Below are 14,496 nucleotides of genomic sequence, written 5' to 3' on the forward strand. Positions count from 1 at the left end.
GGAGCCAGTTGAGGCTCGGGCATCTGGTCAGGATGCCTCCTGGACGCCTCCCTGGTGAGGAGTTCCGGGCACGTCCCACCGGGAGGAGGCCTCGGGGAAGACCCAGGACACGCTGGAGGGACGATGTCTCTCGGCTGGCCTGGGAACGCCTTGGGATTCCCCCGGAGGAGCTGGAAGAAGTGGCTGGGTAGAGGGAAGTCCGGGCCTCCCTTCTGAAGCTGCTGCCCCCGCGACCCGACCCCGGATAAGCGGAAGAAAATGGATGGATGGATGGATGGATGGATGGATGGATGGATGGATGGATGGATGGATGTCGTATAAATGCATTTATTTTTTTTGTTTGAAAAGCACAATGGAAAAATACAATAAATAATAAAATAATCTTGAATGAAATATATTAGATTTTATTTTATTTTAGATGCCTCTTCTTTGCTTCCAAGAAGATGAAAGCCAGGCATCACTGTGGTCTGAGTTATAGTCTCTAGAGTTTAGAGAGACTAGACAATGTAGAGTCAATATTGTGACACAACATACAGCATTACCTTTGTCTTCATCCCACAGACTGACACTTTTTCTTATACCTCAACCAGAATGATGAATATAAATGTTTGTCTAAATGATGCATTTAATCCAGTTCCTACTACCCAAACTGATGTCACTGAATCCTCTGTCTCACCACCGCATCACTGATTTACTTTAACATAATATTTAGCATTTATTGTTCTGTTTTTAAATGCTCCGTTTAACTGTAATTCATTAAATGGATGATTGTGTTTATTACATATTAAATAATAAACTAACGCAGAGTATATGACTGCTATCTCGTTTCCATGTAGACGCGCACACACACGTAGACGCATGTGCGCACACTCACACAAATGAAACAGAAAGTATTTCAATTAGGTTTGACTCGTCGACGTCTCTGCCATTTCAAGTTCTCATCAAATATCCATTAAAAACATTAAAAGAGAATCGGACATCTACTCTTTATCTGGAGGAAATGACGATTTTTTTTCCGGTTTTGTTGGTTTTCTTGATGATCAGTCAGCTACCTGCCGTGAATCAAGGTAAGTTGAGACATTTTTCAGGAACGGAAAACCTTTCCCCCAGAGGTGTGTGTCCACACGCCTGGGGGAAGAGTTTTTCCTCTGTGTAAGTTACACAGTGTAGTGGTGATATCGTATAACCACTTAATGATATCTTGAATTTGCGTTTTACTACATAAAATAAGCAGGTACGTAATTTGTCTGACATCCAGGTTTTATATTCTCTCTGTCCATATTTTTCCGGATTTTCCGTCCCCCCGCTCTTCCCCACTTCCCTCCACCCGACACGGAAGAGGATTAGACCCACTGAAAAAAAAGAAAAACCTTTTTAATGACGTTGAGGTTCACGTTGCGTACTTGGATCAGGACAGCGCAATAGAAAACCATGAATGAACGTACGCGCAAAGGACGACAAATACACGTCATTCTAATCATTCATATAAAAGGTAACAAATCTTTGCAGCAGCCACTTAAAGTGTGGATCAGCTGGAGGAGCTAAACAAGTTGTGGAACAGTGACATTAATTATGCCCATATAAAAATATTCTTATTAAAGCAAAAATGTATGTAGATTTAAGAGATTACTCAATGTTTCAATATGTTACTCATATTTTCAGTTTTTATTTAACTAGAAAATATTTTGAGAATTAAAATCTTAGAGTTTCTCAGACAATTATTAAATTCCTATTTTTTTTTTTCAAATTAAAACCACATACTTAAATGTTCAAAGTGCATAGGTATGTATTTGAAAAATATTTGTAAAATTGCTACACTGCCTAAAGTTAGTTGCTTTTTCTGAATTGTTGTAACTTTTACATTAATTTATTTGTCATTGATCTCCCCAGTTTGTAGATAAACTATAAATATTTGGCTATGTAATTTCAGTTATGTTTTTTTCTCAATTGGAACTTCATTGTGCAGTGACTCTTGTTTGTTCTCGTTTCCAATTCTTATTGGAATAAGAAAAAGCTCAGTTGTATTCAAAAGTGAATGTTTGTTCTGTGTAGATTCAAACACAGAACAGGGGGCGGGAAACTGTGCCATCTAATTATCAATTCAATCTGGAGAGACTCACAAAGAGAGAAAGCACCAGTTAGATTGTCTGTAGACAGTGAAAGTCACACTCCTATGTGATGTAAAAGAAAATGCGATTCAATAATAATGGAGAAAATGGAGCCACTGCTCCCTGGTTTTTAAAAGTGGTGGAGATACCAGCTATCCCACATCAACTAAAGTTGTTGAGACTGTTAAGAGATAGTGTTTCCTAACTTTTTCTTCCAGTAGGATCTCCCGTTTTGTTATTTTTTTGGGGTTAAACGTGAGTAATTTTTGTTTTCCAGAGACAAATTTAGACATAAAATCGTAAACAAATACAAGAAAAATAACTTCTTTTTTTGTCAGCTGAACAAACAGCATGTCATCACAGTCACATGCAGGTGGTGCAGAGAGGGCTCGAGTCCTGGCCCCTTTTATTCTTGATGCAATTCCCTTTATCGAGTTTCTTTGTTTTATTTTGTTTTGCTTTGTTTTTTTACATTTACTCTATCTGTGCATCAGATGATTTGCTTCTGCCCGTCAACAATAGTATTTAGCTAACAATAACAACTTAGCAAAATAAAAAAATCTGGCTGCCTTTGGTCTAATAATGACTGAGGATTCTCAGTTTCTCTGCCTTCATGTTGTTCAGACACCAGGTCTATGGTGAAGGCAGGAGAGGGAGGTGAAACTGTGCCATCTAATTATCAATTCAATCTGGAGAGACTCACACAGACAAAATTGACCCAAAGTTCTTTGGTGCTCAGACACCAGCAGAGGATGTGTGTGCTGAGAATCACTGTGAACTTGGATGATCGGCTCGAGGCGAATCTCAGGGTAGTCTTCCCCCGGGCCGGGACACTGGAGGTGGAGTGGAACCTAAAGAGGAAGGAGTCTGGGGGGAGCCTGGAAGATGCCCAGGAGGACGAGGGTGAAGTCCCAACATGACAATGCCAATAAGTTGAGGAGAGTCTCCCAGCTTGAATTTAGGCCTATGCTTTCATATTATGGACAAGAATATATTGTTTTGCAACATACACTTGTTTGTGAATAAAAACATCTCTTATATTAAATTTAGAAAATTTGCTTTTATTTATTTTTGTAATTGTCCTTGTAATAGTAGGGAAAAAAAAACTCCTCTCCCCCAAACATAGAAATGCTTCGACTGCAGAGAAAACTTCTGGCTTTAACTAAAAGCCCGGTTCCCTACAAGCAGCGTCCCACCGCAGTGGGTCAGAACCAGATATCCTGATATAAAGAAACGGTACCATAGCATTTAGAGCTCACAAAAGATCCCAACATTTGCTAAAATACTGTACCAACAATTTGGACCACAGCATAAAGCCAAAAAGCCCCAGTTAAATAAATCAAGGGCTACCAGCGTATTCCTCAGTGGGCCGCTCTGCTAGTGGGCCGGTGGACCACCACAAACTACCCTCATGAGTTGCGTCACCACAATGCCTCAAACTGTGCCGTACCAAATGCCTTTTCTACCGAGGTTCTGCCTCCAGTCAGGCAGATTTCAGCAGTGTTTCAACTTTATTTTTATGGGGAAGCATAGACTACATTTGCTTTTCATTGTCCCCACATGATGACAATGATATCAAATGAGATTAAATATTAGATTCTTAACTAATGTGAGTTATGTCATTGTATGATGCTTAAAGATCCTGTTCAATGTGCCCCTTTTTAACTTTGAACCCCTTCAAAGGTCTCTGCACAGCCTTGCTAACTAGCAACTATATATTCAAGAAATAGATATGAAAAATTGGACATTCAGAAGGTGAATCTATTTTCTCCAACAACATTAAAGGTGGGTTACATGCAGAGAACACCAAGCCTCTTGCACTTTGGGACTACTTCAGAAATTTACAAAGAATTTCCTGTTTATTCACTTCCAACAAAGACAATGCACTTGAAAACAGCTAAAAACTAAAAGTGATGCTGTCAACCCATTTTCAAGCGGAAAATGGTGCATTTTCAAAAATCCTTTTTTATATATATTTTTCATTGCTTCATTGAACTTTCAAAATGCTATGTATGTTTGTGATGTTTTGACCAGACAGAGTACTAATTCAAGATCTCAGTATTCTGACTAGTCAGAATGTTAATATTAGAATGCTGAATATTTCAAGCATCATACATAGAAAAGCTGTGTAATTAAATGTATTGCTTATTAATTTAGAGATAGCTTTACAGGAATTTTGACTAGTCAAAAATACAATTCAATATATCTAATTTAGTTTTGCCGAGTCATTCCAAGATATCGACAATTTAATTTTCACTAGTCAAAATCTAAAAATGTATTTACGATATCTTGAATTATGGTATCTTTAATTGGTCTTAGTTAAAGGTACTGTAGTTTTGACTAGTCAAAGCTAAAAATGCAACATTTTGAATTTACTTTATGTCTAGACCACTGTTTCTCAACCTTTTTCGGCCCAGCGCCCCCCTAGCCTTTATCCAGGTCCCTCACCGCCCCCCACCAAAACATTTGTAGGCTACTTTGCACTGACTATTTTATTATTAATGTTACCATCATTATTGTAGATGTTTTGAATCGGCGCACCGATTATGTTTTCCTGTACACTTCAGCGCCTTACGCTCCTTCACCTCGCTCACATAAAGAGGAAAATGTAGCGAGTTTTGCCCTAACGCTCCTTTGTGGGGTTGTGCCGATTTATGTTTTCGCATCCACCTGAATAATGTGTAGTTGCGCCACTACCCATGTCACTTCAACAATATTATTTTACCTTTTATCTGGAAATAGTGTCTGTTTATTCTTGCCATATGTAACAGTTATGGGCTACGCAGCTAACTGCGGCTACAATAGCAGCATCAGAAGATGGTTCTTGAAGGAGCCTGAGGTGTGAATGAAGACACAATCACAGTTTTAGTTTTGGTGTTTTTGTATTGATGATTGGGGGAAAAAACAACAACAAACAATTACAAATACACAATGAGGGTCAAATTAATTCAAAATAAATCAATTCAAAAGTTCTTGTCCTTAGCTCGCCATCCTTTGCTCAGAAGAGGATCTGAGGATCTGATCCATCAAAAAAAAAAAAAAAACCCGACCTAAAAGGCTAAAAAAAAAACCCATTAGGCGGTTTATCAACAATAAGTATGTGCAAACACACAAATGCAATAAATATCAAATTCAAATGAAATAATTAAACTAAACATTTCAGTCAGGTTAACTTAACCATAATTTAGATAAACAAAAAGAATAATCATATTTCAAACCAATCCATTTAAGGTTAAAGTTGAAATCAAAGTTCACTTTCAAAATATCAATCAAGAGAAAATAAATTAACTCAAAATACTCAAGCAGTGTGAGGAAAAAGAAAATAAATATACTGCGCAATATCAATTTAAATGTAGCTACATCCTATTTTCAATCAATTTCATTACAAAAGTAATGAAATTGGAAAAGAAATCTGGCACAAAACTAACAATTACCTTTGAGCCGAGAATGCTAGACTGCGATCAGCTGTGAATCCCGGTGACAGCCCAGGTAACAACTGCCACAGTTCTAATAAACCAATGCTCCAATGAGCAATCGAGTATCATGCTGAACAATACTGCTATCAAACAAGCAAACTCACCAATAGTTCAAATCAGTTTCAGAGATTTGGGTGAATTTTCCAAGGAGAGATGATCAGCAAGACGCCAACAGCCAGTCACAATCACAGTGGAACAGGTGGTGTTTAAACTGCGCTGGAGGCGGGGCTTTAAATAAGTTGAAGAGTTTGGGGGCAAGACAGGAAGTGGGCCAGTAAAAATAAAAGTCTGACTAATTCACTAATTACGGGTTACACATTCCTCTGTATTATTGCTCGAAAGGTCTTGCCATCAGTGGCGGAGCCAGAGGGGGGGCCAGGGGGGCCAGTGCCCCCCCTGTCATCTGATTGGCCCCCCTAGTGGCCCCCCCAGATGATTGACATGTAACAGCACCAGGTCATTCCTGTACATTATTTGGAATCATTCTAAGCCAACCTAATATCTAAAGAAGAAAAACAATAATAAATATATCAAAAGAAAATGTATAAAACTTTATATAAGTCCATGTGATATAAATAAATAGATTTTTATCAGGCGCGATACCAGCACCAGTTTATTCCTCTGTATTTACTTTAGTTTCTTAGTTTATTCTTGCATTTTGTTCTACATTCATTTCCATTTAGTTTCATTTGATTAGTATTATCCTCTCTTGGTTTATTGCCATGTTCACTTTAGTTTCTTTCCTGTTGCTAAATTTATTTGATCGTTTATTGACCACCAGTAATTTTCACTCATCACCTGCTGCGCCGCCTAATCGTCATGTTTCACATCATGTGTTGATTTTTCACTGTTCAGCGTCGGATTCTCTGTTTTTATGCCATAATTCACATCTAGTTCGTTGCTCCGTTTTGCCCGCTTCTCATGTTTCAGAGTTTTGCGCAATGTGCGCGTAGTTTTTTTGTTTTTGTTTTTTTTTTAACTCCCTAAGGTGCAGGGCGGTTGGGAAACATATCTATGGGGAAAAGGCAAACTGACATAAACCTTTTAAAACAACGGAAACAATTGCAGTATTCTGATTATTGAAATTTAAAAGTGCTGTGTTGTTCTATCACCCCGTTTCATACCGGACCACTTACAGCTCCGTGTTAACGCTATAAAATGAACGCTCTCTATCGTGGTATCACCCATGGAGGGATTTCTTTATTTAAATGGGTTCATTTTTCAGAGAGATACAAAGTGAGGGCATCGTGAATTTAGTAATTACATGTTTATAAGAGCGATTTTCTGTTGTCCTTCATGGAAGCGGGCAGCCTTCAAATGGAAATAAAAAACTTTTTAATATAAATTGCTGCTTTGACATGATCACAGAACTGCCAAAACATATGTAGCTACATAAATACCAGACAAAGTGAATCACAGCAGCGTCATCAGCTGGTGTAACGCTGAACTGATGCGGAGCTGCGCCATGAAGCTACAAACACTGAATAGAAGAAGAAGAGCTGCCATCGATACAGTTGCAGCCAGGCATGATTTAATGTTACACAATACAGTTTTACCAAGTTGCTCAAAGTCTAAACTGGTATTGTTGTGGATTTAAGGTGTAAAGTTTACCTTCGACCAAACGCCCCCCAAAGGAATCCCAGCGCCCCCCTTTTGTAAAAATGTCCGCCAGCGCCCCCTGCCGTCCTCTGAACGCCCCCTGGGGGCGGTACCGCCCACGTTGAGAACCGCTAGTCTAAATAAATAAATACAATAGTCCTGGTAAATTAGAGTTTATAAGTGCCAAATGAGATCATCTCTGTTTGTTTCTGGGTTAATTTGACACAAAAGTGATTTTCTGTCTTGCTGAGTTCTACAAGTGAACCAAATTTCATGCCTCTGAAGTAAATTAAATGTGCAGGGTGTTTTGAAAGTTGCCAGGTGGCGCTATTGAGCCATTTTTGTTTAGATTTTTGTGGCAATCTTAAAATATGTCATTTTCATTCAGGCCTGATGCATCTGCCAGGTATGGTGAGTCTTCAGATGTTAAGGCCTCCAAAAAAACTTAATTTGACAGAAGCATAATCAAAATAATGATCAACACTGATTAGGCTTTGGCAGAGCTTCACTGTTCGGGCCTAATGGAGAAATGGAGCCACTGCTCCCTGGTTTTTAAACAGGACATCATCAGAAATATTAGTGTTTTTTAAATATTTGTTTCTTCTTCCAGATCAAGTGAAGGTGGTTGGTCATGAGCTGATGCATGTAAAGATCGGAGACGACGTTATTCTGCCGTGTCATCTGGAGCAGCCGTTTGACGTGAACGATCTTACAATCGAATGGAGATTCAAGGGCAAAAAAATATATGTGCATCGCAGCCAAAAGAGAGATGATACAACGTCAGACCCAGAATACAAAAACCGAACCTTTATGGTCCATAAAAACTTGACACATGGCGACATTTCCCTCAGTTTGACTAATCTAGTCAAGGAGGATGATGGGAATTATACGTGCTTAGTTCCCAAACTGGAAAGTCAAGTCAAGAAGGGAAATGTTACTCTAAAAGTTGGTGAGTTATAATAACATTAAGATAATTTAAGACAAACTAGATAAATATGTTGATGTCTTTAATACTTAATGTAATTCCTCAACAGATGAAAATGGAGCCAAAGGCAATATAACTGGGCCTGGAGGTAAATATCTTTAACTAGATAATCAGTTATTTCTGCTCTCTGACTTAGTTTTAGACTTTTTTGTTACCTGCAGTGATTGTTTCTCAGTGGGTTGAATATTCAACTTCCAGCTTTTCCTTGATACATTATGATGTGTCTTTGGGCAAAGCAGATAAATCCTAAATACCTATTGATCTGCAAACAGGTGAATGAATGTGTTAATGAGAGTGAATGGGTGAATGTGTCAGCAGAGTGAAGCGCTTTGAGAGATCAGCATGACTGGAAATACTTTAGATAAATTCACTCCATTTATGTTTTACTTATACTGTGCTTTATGTTTTTCTTTTTCAGATGGAAATGGAGATAACAATGGTAAGAGTGTCTTGACTAAATTTACTTTTTCAGTTTACTGTCAGAAAAATGTGGCTAAATTAGTAGAAACTTAAAAATGTTTGTTTCTGTATAAACTGGTTGATTTGAACAATGACTGACCTCTAACTGGATAATAAATATTAGTTATTAAGTTAATATTACCAAGTTTCCTTGGACAAAACTATGAGTAAATGACAAAACCAGCATACTGACATTAAAGACATATTTCTCTGTTTTTCCTAAATGAGCTGAAAAAATGTTTAGTGTGATTTGATGTCGGACAGTAAAAATAATAAAGTTCAGGTTTCGGCTGTGAGGTTCAGTAAATATTGACACAAGGAGAATCTTGTTTCAAAGTTTTAATCCTACAAATAAAGCAAAAAACTAAATATAATTTACTAAAGCAAACAAACAAACCTGCTTTTCCTCTTTGTCACAGGAAGGGATATTGGTCTTGGTGTTGGAATACCAGTCAGCATCGTCATCATCATCGTCATCATCATCGTCATCATCATCGTCATCATCATCGCTGTTCTATATTATTTGCTACGTAATCAAAGTAAGTCAGTTGTTTTCTTTGCAGGTTTTAGGTGAATCACTGATCGTCTCCATACAGGAATATTAACAGAAACTACAAATCAATGTGAATGTTAGCATCAGTGATGCAATGCAAATGATTTGATGTGGTGAATGTGAGAACATGCTGAGGTACAAAAACAAACTAAAATGTACATGAGGAGGAAACTGAGGCAAGACAACAGAGGAGCAGAGGGTCAGGAGGTAGAAGGAGACAATGAAGAGGCCATCTTTAAATGACCTGAGCTCTGAATTAACAGATCAGAGAAAAATGAATAGAGAAGAACGACAGACACCAGAACCACTTGCAGATCAGATCATAGGGTCCATGGCTGCAACACTGTGGAAGAAACATTATGCAGTTATCGCACAGTTATCAATATATATTGGTCAAATGCAGGGCCAGTCCAAAGCTAAGTGAACTAAGCGGCACCCTAAGTGGAAATTATTTTTTATTTTTTTAGTAATGATTTTTATGTGATTATTTTAATAAAAACATACAAATTCATTATAAAGTTGTGATTTTTTTTTTACAATAATATATATTTGATCATTTATGTAGAAATCTTCCTTATATGGACAAAAATAAAGATTAAAAAACTAAATTGCTGTTGGGGGCCCCCGGTGGCCGCGGTAGGTACCACACTACACGGTATCGTGCTGCAATGAGCAGAGCACATCCAAACCTCTAAAGCTCCAATGGAAGATAAGTTAGCAAAACAGTAACAAAAATGACTTAAATTATTATAATTACACCTAACAGAAATTTATTTAATCATAGAATGCCATGACTATGTGTGTAGGGCTGCACCAATTTCAGTTTTCTGGCCGATCGCGGATTATCGATCTTTAAAAAGCTTTACCTGTCAATTTAGATTTTTCTCGATACCATTTTTTTTTTGGGTCTCAAATGTCGCTAAATGTAGCAAGAAAGTCAGTGAGTTGCAACAGTGGGGTGAATATTATTAACTGGAAACGATCAGACCTGACCTGGTTGGTCTGTCTGCTAGTAAAACGTCTCACTGTAGTTTTACTAACAGCAGAAGAGGACAGAGGCAGATTTTTAAACCTTTGCTGAGGTGGATGAGATCAACTTCACATATAAGTATCGGCCGATCACCCATCCCCCAAAGTTAAGGAAATCAGCACCGATAAATGGGCCAACACATGTATCCTATATTATACGTGCATATTGGATATAAGATAAACATCACTGTCAGAGATGCAATAAGTTTAGCAGGTTTTTGAAAGATCTAACAATCTGACTGTTGATTGCAGCCAGTCTACAATATTGGCAAAACTAGAGGGCCCCAAAACCAAATTTTGCTTAGGGCCCCATGAAGGCTTGGGTCGGCCCTGGTCAAATGTGTTTGTTTGTAATTATAAAAAGAAAAAAGACATTTTCTTTCAAAGTTGTAAGACACCAACCAATTATAGATTCTGCCTTGTTTTCTTTTAGATTTGTTGCTTTTGACTCCCCAGTTGATGAAACATATTTTACCAGTGAAAAGCTGCTGTGGAGAATTAAATATCGTCACCTGATTTATATTGTGTTAAGCTAAATATTTACTGATGTCCGTTTTCTTTTGTGTTCAGTTTTTTCGTGCCTGAGCAACAACAAGTCTCGACATGAACAAGGGAGAAATGATGGAGGTATGGAAACAGAATGACTCCAGATAATTTGTCTTAATTATTTGATTTTTTTATTTTACTACTGATCCATAAACTAATCAGGTCTGTAATCACTGAACATCACAGCTGAGCATCAAACCAGGAAACCGAACCTCCTTGTTGGTGACTCAGTCTGACTGATATAATGTGATGAAGCAGCAATGATCTGCTGACCTGACTGGGTTAATCACGGCTCACCAGCTTTCAGTGATGTGAAGGTTTAGACCAGAGGTGTCCAACCTGTGGCCCCGGAGCCGCATGTGGCTCATTAGGTTCTCCACTGTGGCTCATAGTAACTGGCTAAAAAAGCTTAAAATGTTGATCATTAAAAACTATACTTGATTTATCAGCTTTTCTTAGGTGTTTCTTCAAAGAATGACTTGGAATGTTACCAGTGTAATATTAATAATAGTTTACAGACACAAAACCCAACAACATTGATTTATAAAATGCTATAAATAAAACTATTAAAAATTGAAAACACAAAACTCAGATTTTCTCTTCTAATATATCTTTGTTGTGTTTCCTTCAACAGAGAAGCTTATAGCTAATAAAAATATGTATAAGATTATAATTACATCAGGCCAATTAAACAAATAAAACAGAAAGTAGAGCTTAATGACAGATATATTCAAAAAGTTATTTTAATCTGACAAGACTCATACATTACATATTCAATTTAATATGATGATATTTTCATCTTTATTTTAATATGATTTAGTTTTTGGATTGTATTATTTTTGTCAACAAACATCTGGAAACAAATGAAAGAAACAATTTCAGAAAAAAGTCAAAACTTTTATGTTCAATTGTGTTTTGATGATTGATGAGTTGAAGAAAGACACTATTCTGTTTTTATCCAAGTTATCTTAATAATAATGTAACTTTAGGATTTCAAACAATCAGAGGAAGATGATGTTACTGAAAAGATTCTGTTTTGTGTTTCATAGATCGCAGAGGAAATGGAAACCAAGGAGATGAAGCTGAAGCTTTACAGGACATAGGACAACAAAACCAAAGTGGATGAATAATCCCCTCTAAGCTGAAGTCAATTCAACCTCTTCTTCTTATGAAAACTGGTACATGTATAGAATTATGCATCATGATAACAAAAACAACTGTCTGCCTTAAACCCAACAGGAAGTCCTTCATATTAGAACAGAGACCATTTTGGGGCCATTTTGAGATTAGAAAAATAGATGCAGGAATCCTGCATGTTAAAAAGAACATCCTATAAACATAACTGTTACTGTACTTTAGCGTCTCTTACTCAGCTTTTAATATCTGATTTGTCTTAAAGTATTTTTAATTCATGCAAAAGTTAACAGACTTGATCTCCAGCTTGTGCCAACAAAAGGTTTTTAATTTAATTTCTGTCTGTGAAACTTATTTTAACATGCACACCAAAGATTAGTGTGTTTCATTATGATTTTGCAAACTTACTGTCTAGTTTTTCAGTTTATGGATCAGCAATAAATATTTAGTTTACCGTTGTTTCCATGTCCAGACCCCAGTAGAGGTGAATATTTACTATTCCCTCCTTAAAACTCCCACATTCACATTCACATAGGAACAAATGACCTGAATATTTCTGTTTACATCATCATACAGTGAATGTACAAAAAAAAGAATATTTTTGATACTATAGTTTTTTTTAAAGCACCCTTGTAGTTACATTATGTAAAATTTTTATTAAAATATGTTCTCAGGGGTCATTTACTAATATAAAAAAGGTAGAGAATATTAGAAATGTATCAATTACTATTGAAAATAGGGCCATAGACACAACATATAGGATATTAACTTTATCGTATAAGTCAGCTGTAGTGACTTTTTTCTTACAGGCACTTACCTGAGGGAAGGTAGAGAAGTTTAGTTGATTAACATGTATTACAGTCTGGCAATCATAAAAACTGTGTTCATAATTATCTTTGTCTCATCAGTGATGAGTCACAGAGGGAGAAATATAAACTATAAGATCAGAGCATAAATAAATGTTTCCTACATTAACAGTGGAGGTTTAGAGCTGAGCTTCTTCAACCAGGTGAATGAATCACCTGTTCATTTGAATCAGGTCTGTAGAAGCAGGAAAACATGCAGATAATGAGTCCAAAAGGATGAGAAACAATGATTTATGGAAGTAAATCAAACTGACAGAACCACTTTGTCTAACTTTGGTCCAGAGTTCTGTTCACTTTGAGATGAGTCCATTTGCACTGATATTTATACTTTCAAACCTAAAAGCCTTTTATAAATTCATCAGCTTGAACTGAGTCTGGCTTAATATGGCTGTTTAATGTAGGAATAACTGGCTGCTGCAACGTTAAAGACTGGGTATTGTTTATGTTCTATACCTTATATTTCCTACAAACATCTCAGAAATCAAATGGCTCTTACTTTGAAAAACAGGTTTTTCAACGACCCAACATCAAAATCCAACATGGCGGCTCCACTGGGTTTCCAGCTCAAACCTTTCTGGAGAGAATTTGAAGCTTCACACTTTGTTTCGCTGCCCAGAAAAAGGAAAATGAAAATCAATTCCTTTTCAATATCTCTACAATTCAAATAGAAACTGTTATAGTTCTGACTATCAATGCAGGATTTTTAACAACTTAAACCAAATAAACAAAATACTTTCTACAAAGTAAACATTTTGGGGCCTGAATTAAAAGGTGTTTGTTAGAACTAATAGTTATTAGTAAAAAGCCATATTTATAGTAAGATTCATGTTTTGTTGACTTTTGTAAATAATATGTGAAATCTAACAGAATCTGATTTTCTGAAGTATTTTTATTTTGTCATATGATCTTTTACTGTAAAAGTGAAACTGGAGGGCGCCCTCTAGTGGTTAAGTCAGAATATTACTCTGATGAATCAAGTCTTTATTGCTGATGTTGATCCCACATATAATGGAAAATGTGAAACTTTGCTGTCCTCAGAACTACTAGAGATCTGTTTATGTTGGAAGTTGTTCATTTTATTATTAATACTATTAAAGTGCTGTTGTCACATTAAATGTGTTAAACTTTATACAAGTTAGTATTTTTTAAACAGACATTATTCAAAGTGCTAAACAATAAGGAGTTAAAAACAGAACAGATCCAACAGATAAACACCAAGAAAAGCAATACAATTATAGTACAAAAGGAATGTACATAAAGTTAACATTAGTGACTTTAACTTCAAAGAACTGATGTCTTAAAAGGAAACTGATCTTCATGATGGGGAATAAAAGGAAAAAAGCATTCCTTTGGGTTTTCCTTTGGTTCTAGGAGTTTTTAAAAGGTCAGTGCCTTGAGATGGGAGAACAAGAGGTGGGAGATAAAGCTGCAAAAGATCAGAAACACGAGTCGTGTAAGTGAGCAGCAAAATGTTAAAGTTTGTTTGAACCTGATAAAACAACCAGTTAAAGGATTACAGAAGTAGAAATGTGAGCACATTTCCTGGTTTTGGTAAAAAGCCAGCAGCCACGTTTTGAACCGTCTGCAGACTGATAAACTTTCCTCAGTAACCCAGAAAGCAGAACATTGAAAGTCGATGCATGAAGACACAAATGGGTGGATAAAAACCCCTGCATTTTCAAACAATAAAACTTTTAAATTCATCTAAGAACATCTAATATTAGTGGTGATCAAAGTCGGT

At 36.6% G+C, this 14,496-nt stretch overlaps 1 long non-coding RNA gene across 1 annotated transcript; it reads left to right on the forward strand.

Moving 5' to 3' along the window:
- The first annotated feature begins 8,584 nt into the window (after window positions 1-8,584).
- LOC103480910 (uncharacterized) lies at window positions 8,585-11,838 on the forward strand. The gene is made up of 4 exons (XR_014084839.1): window positions 8,585-8,607; window positions 9,047-9,166; window positions 10,780-10,836; window positions 11,805-11,838. It is a non-coding gene; the product is annotated as an uncharacterized LOC103480910 (long non-coding RNA).
- Window positions 11,839-14,496: the final 2,658 nt, after the last annotated feature.

This window comes from Poecilia reticulata, chromosome 18, assembly GCF_904066995.2.
Source record: "Poecilia reticulata chromosome 18, P_reticulata-male-v2, whole genome shotgun sequence".
NCBI lineage: Eukaryota > Metazoa > Chordata > Actinopteri > Cyprinodontiformes > Poeciliidae > Poecilia > Poecilia reticulata.